The sequence below is a fragment of the Desmodus rotundus genome, chromosome 1 (assembly GCF_022682495.2).
Source record: "Desmodus rotundus isolate HL8 chromosome 1, HLdesRot8A.1, whole genome shotgun sequence".
Taxonomy (NCBI): Eukaryota; Metazoa; Chordata; class Mammalia; order Chiroptera; family Phyllostomidae; genus Desmodus; species Desmodus rotundus.
Window position 1 is genome coordinate 32,393,771 of NC_071387.1, and position 12,713 is coordinate 32,406,483.

General features: G+C 44.7%; 1 protein-coding gene across 8 annotated transcripts in view; it reads left to right on the plus strand.

Moving 5' to 3' along the window:
- Positions 1 to 12,713, plus strand: part of FAM219A (family with sequence similarity 219 member A) — a 53,528-nt gene that overhangs the window by 23,849 nt on the left and 16,966 nt on the right. The window contains exon 3 of one of the 8 annotated variants that reach the window (XM_053923187.2): positions 1,466 to 1,554. The exons of the other annotated variants lie outside the window; for them this stretch is intronic. The gene's annotated coding sequence lies outside the window, so the exon portion shown is untranslated. The remainder of the gene's footprint in view (positions 1 to 1,465; positions 1,555 to 12,713) is intronic. 8 annotated transcript variants of the gene reach the window in all.

Genomic DNA, 12,713 nt, shown 5'->3' on the forward strand with positions numbered 1-12,713 from the left:
GAATTCAGAAAAAGAAATCAATATTTTATTTTATATAAGTTTTAAATTTGGGTGCTCTTTGCCAAAATTCCGTAATATCCATGATAGGAACAAAGCAGCTGCGTTCTGTCCAACTGCAGACAAAGGACATTGTACCTTCTCTGCAGCAGTACAGCCTCTGCAGTGACAGGACGGAGGATCTGGCGTATGTGTCTGTGCGCATGTGTTTGAGCACGTGAGTGCGATGGCTGCAGAAGGGAGGGGAGGACTTCTCTGAGGATGTGCCAAAGGGAGAACTCTCTCCCTCACCTACAGCCACTTTGTCCCTGTGCCAGGCCCATTTAGTCCTGAGCATCTATCCAGAGGTACTTGAGATATTTTTCACACATACCAAGATCCTCAACTTTACCCTTTGTTGTAAATCTGGCCAGGGAGCCACGCTGCTGGCATAAAGCCCAGCCTATAGCCGTATAGAGTGATTGGAGTTATTCTGGAGCTACTTCAGGCCATGCAGGACATGGTGCAGACAGGCAGTTGGTATTAAGGATGGGCAGAAAGGGGCCAACAGCATTTAAGTATGGCATTAACCAACAGGCAGGGCTCTCGTCCTAAGCTGCCCAGGTCTTCAGGTGGAGGCAGTTCAGGACCCTGGATAGCTCCAGAGAGGGTCCCAGTCCCTGCCAGGTCTGAAAAGCCTAGGTGACTGAGTCCTTAAGGCCCTTGCTTATTTAATTTTAAACAGCCTTCCTGCACATGTCTCTAGCTGTGAGAGGGGCTGCCCTCTTCTCCTTTGAAGATAAGCCTGATGGATCCAAGGACTCCCCCTTATCCCCTTTAGCCCCTGCCCCACCTTCCCCAACAAACATCTAGCCTGACTGAGCTCTCTGCTGAGGTCACCATCACTCTGAAGATGAAATAAGCTTTCAAGATAACCATGTCAATTTCTGAGGTGTCCTTAGCCAGGACCTGACACCCTGATACCTCAGAGCTGTAGGAGTCTGGGGGGAGGGTAAGAGTAGTGGAACAAAGGAATGTGAAATGGGCCTTTGTCTCCAATACCCCTGCACTGCCCTCTTCAATCTGAGAATGAGGAGTTAAGGGGCAGGGGAAATACTGAGCAAGTTTCAAGGCCTGAACCTGTGGCCTTATATCACTGTACCTTTAGCCTGGCATTGGGAATACACTTGATTTAAAGACATCACTTTTAGGGGAAGGGCATTGACATGAGGTGGAAGGTCACAGATATAACAAATAGGAGCAGAAATGAAACTAGTGAGTCTGGAGCTTCACAGCCTGCCACCCTACCCTAGCCATGCGCATGGCTCCTAGACAGAGGAGAGTTAAATTACCACCGTAGAGGGGTTTTCTTCCCAATTTTCCCAAATCATCCAGAGGAGAACTGTGTTTGAGGAGTCTGGAAGAGCAGAATCATAATCATCTACTAGGGATTTGATTTTCTAGTTGAAATTTCTTCCTCTACTTCCAGGCCTCTTCCATGGCTAAATGAATCAGAACAAGCAAATGAAATTACTATGCTCTCACTTTGATTGTCTGGGCTAGTGAGTGAGGAAGAAGGTAAGTCTGCCTAAATTAAATATGAGTAAAAACACTCAGGATCCCACCTCTGCCAAGCAGCCCTGCTCTGGGCCTTGTGCAAGTCTTTTCTCCATTGCTTTCTTCACCTCTTTTAGGCTCCTGGGTCCCTTATTGAAGGCATTCTCTGAGCCCGAAGGCCATTTGATATGTCTTATATAAAAGAAATTTCTGCCCTGGCTGGCATGGCTCAGTGAATTGAGTGCCAGCTTGCCAACCAAAGGGTTGCCGGTTCAATTCCCGGTTAGGGCACATGCCTGTGTTGCAGGCTAGTTTCCCAGTGCGGGGCACGTGAGAGGCAACCACACATTGATGTTTCTCTCCCTCTCTTTCTCCCCCTCTTCCCCTCTCTCTAAAATAAATAAATAAAAATCTTAAAAATAAAAAAGAACTTCCTGGTCAAAGAAATAGGTGGTAAGACCATATTGAAACCACCAGAGAACAGCTACAGGCTCCCTCTCTTAGCCAGCCAGTCAGTGGGATAGGGAAGGGCAGGGAGAAGAAAAGAATGTCTGGTGTTTCCTAAACCATGAATGGACCTGTCAAAGTTTGGGCTGGAAGGACTAGGGCTGCCACCACCCCTGGCACTCCTGGAGATGGGAGCACTAACAACGTAGCAACTAATTTATTGATGGAAAGATGCTCAGAGGATCTGGATCCAAACTTTCTCTCAGCCCGACCCCTCTCTTGCCTCTACAAATAGTGTATTCCAGCTTCCAGAAGAGACCCTTACTGTGGGATTAAGCACAGGCTTTTGATACACAAGGAAGCCTGGAGAAGAAATGAGAACAGATGAGGACTCTGCCAGACCTCAAGAGAGTTGTTTATGTTGGTTTTTGTTAAAGTAGAACAGGTCTAACCTCATCCGAAGCTTGCTTTTGGCCTGTTCTCTGGGGAGCAAAGGTGCCCACCCCCATGTTTGCCTGCCTTACAGTGGATGCCCTGCAGTCATTGTTTTATTTAGGAGCAGTGATTATGTTACCACAAACCTTACTAAATTGAATACAATCCTGAGCATTCAGAAGAAAAAAACAGTTCAGGACTCAGGGGAGGGAGCAGCTGGCTGGAAAGAAGGGCCCATGAATTCTAATCCCAGGACTGCCATCTGGCATTGACCTGGGACAACTCATTTACTTTCTGCCCTGGAGGCTCTTTCTAGAATCTCAGGGCCTGAATAAAAACAGACCTGTGATCTCAGAGAGTGAATCGACCTGTCTAGACTGTCAAAGTCAGTGCAGCTCACAAGCAAAACTGGAATCCACAGGCCCTATTATCCAGCCAGAGGTTTTGTTTACTGTTCAGGGAGGTTTCTTGTGTTTTCCTTTGCTGTCTCCTTGCCCTTATGTCTGAACTCCCAAGAGCTCCCCTGCCTTGGGCACTGCACTGCCTGGTAAACATGGTTGCAAGCCCCACACTATAAAAAAAAACCTCTTTGAACAGACAAAGGATCAGAGCAGCCCCACCCCTATATCCCTCCAAAGGGTTTTCTGTTGGTTTAGATTCCCACCTGACTACCCATTCCTCTAATACTCAACAGTAAGAGTTGGTCCTTACTCATGTAAAGACCCAGGAGTATGTATCTGATCTGAAAGCAAAATTGGAGCCTGGCCCTCGAGTCACAGAGAAAGCTCTGTCTGTTCAGCTGGTGATCAGTCCCCATGAAAAGCTGACCTGGGGTTGAGCTGCTGCTTTGACCATGGACCTTAAGTGGGGTTTTAACCAGGCTAAGTTTCAATGACGCAAGTGAGGAAAGGTTCTGGGGACTCCTACTTTGGCTGTTCTCCAAAACAACTTCCTGGAAGGTAATCTTTTAGCCCCTGACCAGAGGCTTACAGAGATGAAGTGGTACTACAAGAAGTACAGAATGCAACGTCTGTCTGCGACACCGTTAGATAAGGCCTGGCACAGCCTGGCAGGCCCCTGGCCTTTTGCCACCTCTCTGTTACTGAAATATCTTTGCTGTGGCCTCAAACCAAGTAGAAGGAAATCTATTATCAGACTGTGGCCCTTTGTTCTCTTTGCTAGGCAGTGGGAGGACACATTGGAGAAAGGCATGATCCCTGCCTTTATGAACATTTATTAAACAGATAAATTACACAAATAATCATTTAAGTAAAATTTGATAAGTGTGTGAAAGAAGTGTATGGAAGGGAGGGACTATGAAAGTATATTATCGAGGGGCCTAACCTAACCTGGTATTGATGAAGAGCTTCCTTTAAGGGGTGATGTGTCAGCCAAGGCCTGAAGGACAAGTAAGATCTAGCCATGAGGTGGGAGGGATTTTGGTGCCCTACCAGGAGCGAAGAAGACAGGTGAGACAAAGTTATGAGGTGGGAGAAGAGTGTAGGAGACAAGGTTGAGGAAATGGAAAGGAAGGTGAGTGATTGCTTCTTTACCACCATTCTTAGCTCAGTTTGAATGACTCCTTTCAAAAAAAAAAGGGGGTAGTTGAGACCCACCCAAAGTGCCACAGCTTGCCCCTGGGGAAGCTGGTGCTTGTTGCATCTCCAGAGCACAGGGGACTCTCACAGGAATCCTCATGAGAGACACTTTCGCCCTCAGCCTGGGATTCACACAAATGGAATTGGTCCTCACCTGGTAGCACAGCTCAGGAGGAAGGAGGGAGGAGGCAAGAAAGACTGGGTACTTATTTTTCCTACAAATCCTCTCTGTATGTTTTTCCATTGCTTTGAACTGTTTATTAATACATGACAGAAGCCATTTCCCTATTTAGATGGTTCCACTGGGAATTCCACACCACCACCCCCCTCCTGAGGTAGATAAAAAACATCAGCTTTCAAGATTTTATACTTGGATTTCAGAAACTAAATTACATTACTATGTCCAGTGAGACGGCGCCGCTGCCTGTTCCTATCTGCATGCTCCAGGCACTGCGAGGCAGATAACATCAGCGTGTCGAAGCAGCTCGATCCAGACAATTTGCAGCTGGCTGGAGCCTGATGGTGGCGGGGGAGGGGTGATGGTGGCAAAATTCTCTCAGAATCCAGAGCAGCCCAGGGTTGACTATAGCCTGGGATCCAGGATTTTCAGGTTCTTTTCATAGACCATTAGCTCTCTCCTGTCTGTAGAGAGAGAACTCATCTTAGTCCTACCTAGATGTAACAAGGAGTTGAAAATTACTCTCCTGAACATTAGGAGTAAGATAAAATCACTGAGGATCTGATGCTCAGGTTGTCATTGAAGTGAAAGTTAGAAGGGAGTGGGGTGTGGGTGGGGGAGTGGAAGTCATCACATGGACAAGGCAGGACACCTATGAAATTAGGTGTCCATATAAAAGCCAAAGTATGCCTGGAAATGGTTATTCTGTGCTTCTTTGCAGCCCAGATGTGAGGCCTTATAACTAACCTGACTGCTACAAGGTTGTGGAGTGAAGAGAAAGCATTGTTCCCCTGCCAGGAAACAGGAACTTTTGAAGTTTCCTCTCTAATTGTAACCAAGATTTAACACAACAAAATGAGCATCCTTTCACAGAAAAAAAAAAGTCAGCTTATTTCAAATGCATCAAATAGCATAAAACATTCAACTCTGGTAGCATTTTTAGACCTGTTTTTGAAAATAGTCAACAGTCTGTCCATCCCCCAAATATGATTTTTTTTTTCAAAAAGCAATAGGCCCCAAGGTCAAGATTTTGGGAACAGTCAGTCTCATCTCATTGAGGTTGCCAGTCCTCTGCCCTAATGCAAGCCTGGCTTTCCTAGACCTCAGTGCCCTCCCCACTTACCCATAGGTTCTAGTGTTTGGGTGTACGAGACAGAAGAACTAGAGTCTGCCCCAACTCTAACTGCATAGTTCTTAACTCTCCTCACAGTGGAGGCATACAGTTACTGACTCTATTACTGTACCCGAGGGGTCAATTAATAATGAAGTCAAGTGATTCTTTACTTTTATGTTGTTTTTATAGAAAAATATTACTGGTGGTTTTTAAAGTGAAAAATCCTAACCATCACATAATCATAATATCACTCAGAGTATAGGTTCCCAGGTTGAGCCTCTGCTGGATGTTCATAGTTGGTGAAACAGCGATTCAGCATTCTAGAAAAGTCTCAATACAGTCTTCTCTACTCTGTTCTGGATTTCCAGGCTGCTCCTGTTAGGTCTGTGCAGGCCTCCTGCCCCAAGAACCTGAACACCATGGTCTTTGCTGCTTTTTGCCACTGCCTGGGGTGGATGATTCAAGGCTAAGTCAGGGGCATGTGGTACAGCCTGAATTTGGAGTACCCACTCACCTCTCTGCTTGCAGTTACTTCAAAGTTGGTCAGGCCTTGGTCGCCTTCCCTTGCCTTCAGCACACCCTTGCACACACTTCACTTTTTTAAATTACTCTTACTCTTTTATTTTTTAAATATATTTTTTGATTATGCTATTATAGTTGTATAATATATATATTATACATCTATATATATTGGACACTCCCAATTTTTCCCCTTTGCCCGCCCCCACCTGGTACCACCCTTCCCTCCAATAATCTCCCCCTTAGTTCATGTCCATGGGTCATGCATAAGTTCTTTGGCTTCTCCATTTCCTACACTATTCTTGATATCCCCCTGTCTATTTTTGTACCTACCAATTATGCTTCTTAATCCCTGCACCTTTTTCCCCATTCTCCCCCTGCGCCCTTCCAGCTGATAACCCTCCAAATGATCTCCACAGCTATAATTCTGTTCCATTCTGGTTGTTTGCTTGGTTTGTTTTTTAGATTCAGTTGTTGATAGTTGTGAATATGTTGCCATTTTAATATTCATAGTTTTGATCTTCTTTTTCTTACATAAGTCCCTTTAACATTTCATGTAATAATGACTTGGTGATGATGAATTCCTTTAGCTTTACCTTGTCTGGGAAGCACTTTATTCGCCCTTCCATCTAAATGATAGCTTTGCTGGATAGAGTCATCTAGGTTGTAGATCCTTGCTTTTCATCACTTTGAATACTTCTTGCCAGTCCCTTCTAGCCTGCAAAGTTCCTTTTGAGAAATCAGCTGACAGTCTTATGGGAACTTCTTTGCAGGTAACTGTCTCCTTTTCCTTTGCTGCTTTTAAGATTCTCTTTGTCTTTAACCTTGGCACTTTAAGTATGATGTGTCTTAGTGTGGTCCTCTTTGGGTCCAACTTGTTTTGGACTCTTTGTGCTTTCTGGACTTGTATGTCTATTTCCATCACCAAATTATGGAAGTTTTATTTCATTATTTTTTCAAATAAGTTTTCAATGTCTTGCTCTTCCTCTTCTCCTTCTGGCACCCCTATGATTTGGGTGTTGGTATGTTTGAAAATGTCCCAGAGGCTTCTTATACTATCTTCATTTTTTTGAAATCTTGTTTCTTCTTGCTGTTTTGATTGAATGCTTATTTCTTCCTTTTGTTCCAAATCATTGATTTGAATCCTGGGTTCCTCCCCTTCACTGTTGGTTCCCTGTATATTTTTCTTCATTTCACTTAGTGTAACCTTAATTTCTTCCTTTATGTTGTTGCCATACTCAATGAGTTCTTTGAGCATCCTGATCAACAGTGTTTTGAACTCTGCATCTGATAGACTGGTTATCTCCATTTCATTTAATTCTTTTTCTGGGGTTTTGTTCTTTTCTTTCATTTGTGCCATAGTTCTTTGTCTACTAAACTTGGCAGCCTCCCTATGTTTGTTTCTGTGTATGAGGTAGAGCTGCTTTGACTTCTTGTCTTAGTACTGAGGTCTATAGTAGAAAAGGCACCTGTAAATTGTGTGGGGTGGAGCCTTAGGTAATCACCAGGGCAGGGCAATCTGCTTCACTGCATTGCGGCTCTGTGGGGGTAGGGGGGAGCTTAGAGAAGGGACAGTGCTGCTTCCTGGCTTCTAGAGGTTTGCCTGGCACTTGCCCCGTTTCCAGTCACTTCACCCACTTCCTGTATGTGACTGGCACCCTTCCAGCTGTTGCCCCGGTGCTGAATCCCAGGTGTGCATTTGTGTATGTTCTAAGATTGTGCAGGCCCTTTAAGCAGAATCTCCTGAAAATCTGGGCAAATCTTCCACCACCCCAACCCTCACTGGTTTTTATAGCCAGAAGTTATGGGGATTTATCTTCCCAATGCTGGAACACTGGGCTGTGCAGTCTGGACTTGGGCTGGGATCGCTGGCTCCCAAGGTAACCCTCCTGATTTTTATTCACCACACATGGATGTGGGAACATCCATTCTGCCACCACCATCTCTCCACACCACAGTGCATCTCTGTGCATACCTCTCTGCTTGCTCCATGTCTCCACCTCTCCTACCCATCTGGATGAATGTGGCTTCTTTAAATCCTTGGTTGTCATACTTCCATACAGTTTGATTTTCTGACAGTTTTTGTTATTTGTTTCGAAGTTTAGTTGTAATTCTCTCTGTGGTTACACAAGGAGGCAAAGCATGTCTACCTACACTTCCATCTTGACCAGAAGTCCATCCACACTTCTTAAGAAATAGAAGACCTGCCATGGTCTCTGGACCATGCCTGGACTTCCCTAATGGATGGCTTCTCTCTGTGGAGAGTCTCAAGACTCCTAAGAGTCAGACTCATAATTGCTGAGAACAAAATAAAGTTGTTGCCAAAATATCAGGAAACCAAAGAACAAACAGTGTGTCTTGAGTTCTCTTGGTTGATGTTCAAACAACTTATCCTTCTCTGCTGGCTCTTCTCCCTACCCTCAGCCATCCTCTAGTCTCTCCCATCAAACAAGTACTACTCCAGGACTCTAATTCTGGTTCCCTCTTCTCTTACATTATTCGCTCTCGAAAACTTATCCTTCCCAGACACCTATGACACCAGCTTCTCATTGGTCCCCTGTCTCTCTGACCACAGCTGTCAATCTTCTGCTACCCCTTCACTACTGGTGTTCCCCAAGTTCTTTCCTCCAACCTTTCATAACTACAGACATACACATACCCCTGCATAAAACAAAATCATTAGAACTTGCTCTTATTTCTGTTTCTCTGTCTTATTTGGTGGCACCACAATTCACCCAGTCACCTGAGCCAGGACAAAACCTGGGAGTCATCTTTGCCTAGTCTTTTCCCTCAAACCCAGATCAAATCAGCCACTGAGCCCTGACGGTTTGACCTCAATGTGTTTTTCTTCTCCATCCCCCTTCTTCAACCCCGCTGACTCTGCCTTTTTTCAGGCTTTCATCACCTCTTGCAATGCCTCTTTACCTGTTCTCTCTGACTACAGTTTAATCGTTCCTTCCCATTTTTCTCTCTACACTACTCCCAGAGTGATCTGTCTATATATATCTGACAATGAGTTGAAAATCCTTCAATAGCTTCCCATTATTTCCAGTTAAAGTCCAAAGCCCTAAACATGTCTTATAAAGCCCTCCACAATATTAAGCCTTCCTCCCATTCTAGTCTCATCACCTGCCACTTTACCTCCTATTATGTAACATTCCAAGAAAATTGAGCTATTTCTTTTGCCTGCTATATAGTCATGCATGTCTTCCTCCCTGCTTCTTTCTCTTTTTTTCCCCTTATTTCTTTCTTCTTCATCTGGTTCACTTCTACCTTCTACTCACCCTTCATGCCTCAGTTTTCTTTGAAGAAGTCTTCTCTAATTTCCCAAGGTACGATAGGTGTTTTTGTCCTATGTACGTACCTACAATACTCTATACAAACCTCTGTTCTAGTACTCAGCATATAATTAAAATTATCTCCTTATTCTTTTGCCCTACTCACTGGTCTGTGAGCTCTTCGTGGGCAAAGATCATATTATCTTTGTATCCACCCCACCCATTATAGTGCCTAAAATATAAGTGCCCCTAAAATGTGGGACCAGAACTGAATTTTGGTGGCTGAGACTTTTCATCTTCTTTTCTTGTACTGACCTCTGCTTTTCTCTCCTGGGCTCAGCATTCTTAGTTCCCAATGCTTTTTCTTGCTTGCAGCTTCCTGCCAGTATCTCTCTTTCTGCTTCTTGAGTTATTGACTACTTAAGTGGCTCCAATATTTCCTTCCTATGGAGACTCATTGAGCAGGAAGCTGGTGATCAGAAAGTATCCATGGCATTTTCTAAAGCAGAGCTCCAAGTGTGTGCTGAGCATTGAAGACATAATTAGACTGGTACCAGCCTTCAAGTACCTGCTTTACAAGACAACAGTCCCACCAGCTGTGTGGTTCTGATATGCTGTTAATCTCATGACATTATCTGATGTCTCTGAGGAGGGGCTGGGTATAAGAAATGAGCAAATTAGATTCAAATCCTAGTGCTACTACCTTTAAGGTGTGACTTTGAATATATTACTTTATACAATTTGGTTCTTCACTTTCAAAACGGAATATTTACCTTATTCTTTTAGGTAAACTAAAAGACCAATATTACCTTTGTCTTTTAAGAGGGTTGAATGAGTTAGTATATATAAAGCTCCCAGTACCATAGCTGTACATATAGCAGGTATTCAGGGAATATTATCTAAATGATTTGATGAATTCAGAAGAAACATACCTGGGCTAAGCTGTTTTGAGCAACTCCCTTCCTGGGCCCAGCCAGAGAGCTCTTAGCAGAGCTGCCTCAGGAGCTTTGGGTAGTCCCCCTTTATTTTCCCCCACAAAACTAGTGTTCTTTTTTCACACTGAGGATATAACCAGGTCAAGCCTGGGGAAGAGAGCTCTTTGAGGGGTTTGTCTAGGGATGATGTGTGTGTAGAGGGGCTGGCCTAGAGCCCTGCTATTTAAAGTGTGGTCCCTATACTGAAGCATTGGTATTACCTGGGAGCTTGTATGAAATGCAGACAGTCAGGCTCCACTCCAGACTTACTGAATTAAAATCTGCATTTAAACAATATCTCCAGATGACTTGTATGCACACTAGTGTTTAAAAAGCACTATCCTAGAGATACATAGATAGGCTCAGCAAGTGTAGAGGGATGTGGGCTGAGTAGGTGTGTCAGAGCTGTCTGGTGAAGGCAGCACAGGTGGGGAGGAGCTGAGGGTGGAAGTTGTAGTTAGAGCAAAGAAGGTGTTCCTGAGAGATGTGGGCTTCAGAGCTGTAGGGAGCTGTTTGGGTGAGTGTTGGTTATTGGTTGTTTCAGAGACCTTTCCTATGGGTTCCTCAGGAATGAAGCTGTACCCTTGAGTTAGCCAGTCAGTGTCACTGCACCAGCCAGAAAGTGATAGGTGGGCAGGGAAAAAGGCTCTCTATCCTCCTTAGCCAACGACCACAGAATCATCTAGCTTAAAAGATGAGTACTGTATACCTGCAGAGATGTACAAACAGCAACTGGCTGCTTCATGACTGAAAACTTGCCTTGAGTTTGTGCTAGGCTAGAATCTCCCTTCCCTTCTACCACCAACTGGTGCCTATGCCTCTCTCTCTCTCATCTCTCTCTCTCTCTCTCCCCGCCCCCCCTCACACACACACACACACACACACACACACACACACACACACACACAGACTGACTTCTTGGTCAACCCTCTCTAACCTCCTTTACTTTTGGACTGGGCCCTGAGCCTCCAGGGTCTCTTAGCATTGACCTACCTGCTGAGCAAAGCAGGCCTGGTGAGAGTGACTGCTGGCCCTAAGCTACATTGGAGGCAGTGAGGGTTTGTTTTGCCAGAGCACATATCTCTCTCTTAAGCACTCTTAGGACTGAATCCCTGTTTGCCTTCCCAATAAAAATACTTCCTCAGCCACCCACCTAGAGCCTCTTAACAACTCTCTGTGGGAGACTTGTTTGTGCATCTCAGTGGTAAAGGAAAGCCCCTGCTGTACTCAGCCCACCCCTGTGGCAAAGTAGGGGTTGTAGCAGCAGCAGCAACTAAAAGTGGTAAAAATAGAGTCTGAGCCCCAGAGATGAGCCAGTCATTGTTCGAAATCCTCTTGCCAAAGTACTCAGTTACCTAATACCCAGACTTCTTGTTTAACCAGACTTCTGCCCAGGCCTGACCATCCTTCATGCCTTCCTGCCTCTCAGCCTCTTTTCTCCACCTTAAAAAATACATTTGTGTGCCTATCATCTCCCCTCCTTAAACTGAAGTTTCCTTGACAAGAATCAGGTCTTGGTGTTTTTCTCTTCCCAACATACATTGTGCCCTGCCTGCCCCTTGCTGGTGTTCAATGAATATCAAGCTTTTTTTAACCTGTGGTGAGCTTACCCATGTTTAATTATTGGGAAGACAAACAGGAAAAGAATGGGAGACTGCTCTGGCTAGAGAGCTGAGCTTTAGAGCTGTCTTTGTAAGCAAAAAGCGGGGCATGCTAGGCATAATGGAGGTTAGAAAGTTAGAATGGGCTGAAAAGGAGAGGAAGGGCAGGAGCAGGAAATGCCACAGAGGGGAGAAGCTGTTTAATATCAGCCCTCCTAGTCCATGGTTCATTGCAGACAAGTAGCTCTTTACTCTTCAAAAGGCCAAGAGAAAGGGATCAGAGATGACAGCTCTGTGAAGCATCCCATAGACTGCCAGACTATTACTTTGCTTTCTTGGAAAACCAACAAGTCCAAAAGATTCATGGACCAGTGCAGGCCAGGCAGAGTTACTTGAGTAATTGAAATTACCAAAATCCTCAAGTGAGATTTGAGGCCAAGATCTAGATGAGGAATTTACGTCAGTCTGGCCCAGACTAAACATCACTGACCAGTGACATTTTTCCTTCTTAAGGCTTCTACCATGCTGAGAGCAGGGGACCAGTCTCAAGGACTGTCCAACCAAATGACCTTTATTGATTCCTGGGCAGCATCTCTCCTCAGTGTCTTATGCCTCCTTTCTTACCTTAGGGAACCGGGTTCCACATTCTGGCAGGAAATGGAATGATATTCTGGACCACACTCCCTAAAGCTCTGTTAGCCCTGAGTATTTGATTCCCTTCTTTCCCTCCTCTGGGCCCTGCCTGAGGAGCACCCCAGGTCAAAGGAAACTCAACCCAGAATCCCCAGCCCCTCCAGCTCCCTTGATTTTATAATCATTTCCCCTCTCCTATGAAAGGCCTTATCCCCCAAATCTGTGTTGTCTGAACCTGAATTTAAAAAGAGGAGAAGGGACTTCTTCTCCACTACTCACTCTCACACCATTTTCTCCTACCTTGGGCCCTGCCAACCAATCTTTCTTTACCATTAAGGTAAAATGTACACAACATAAAATTTGCCATTTTAACCATTGTTAATCTATTTTTAAAGAAGTTTAC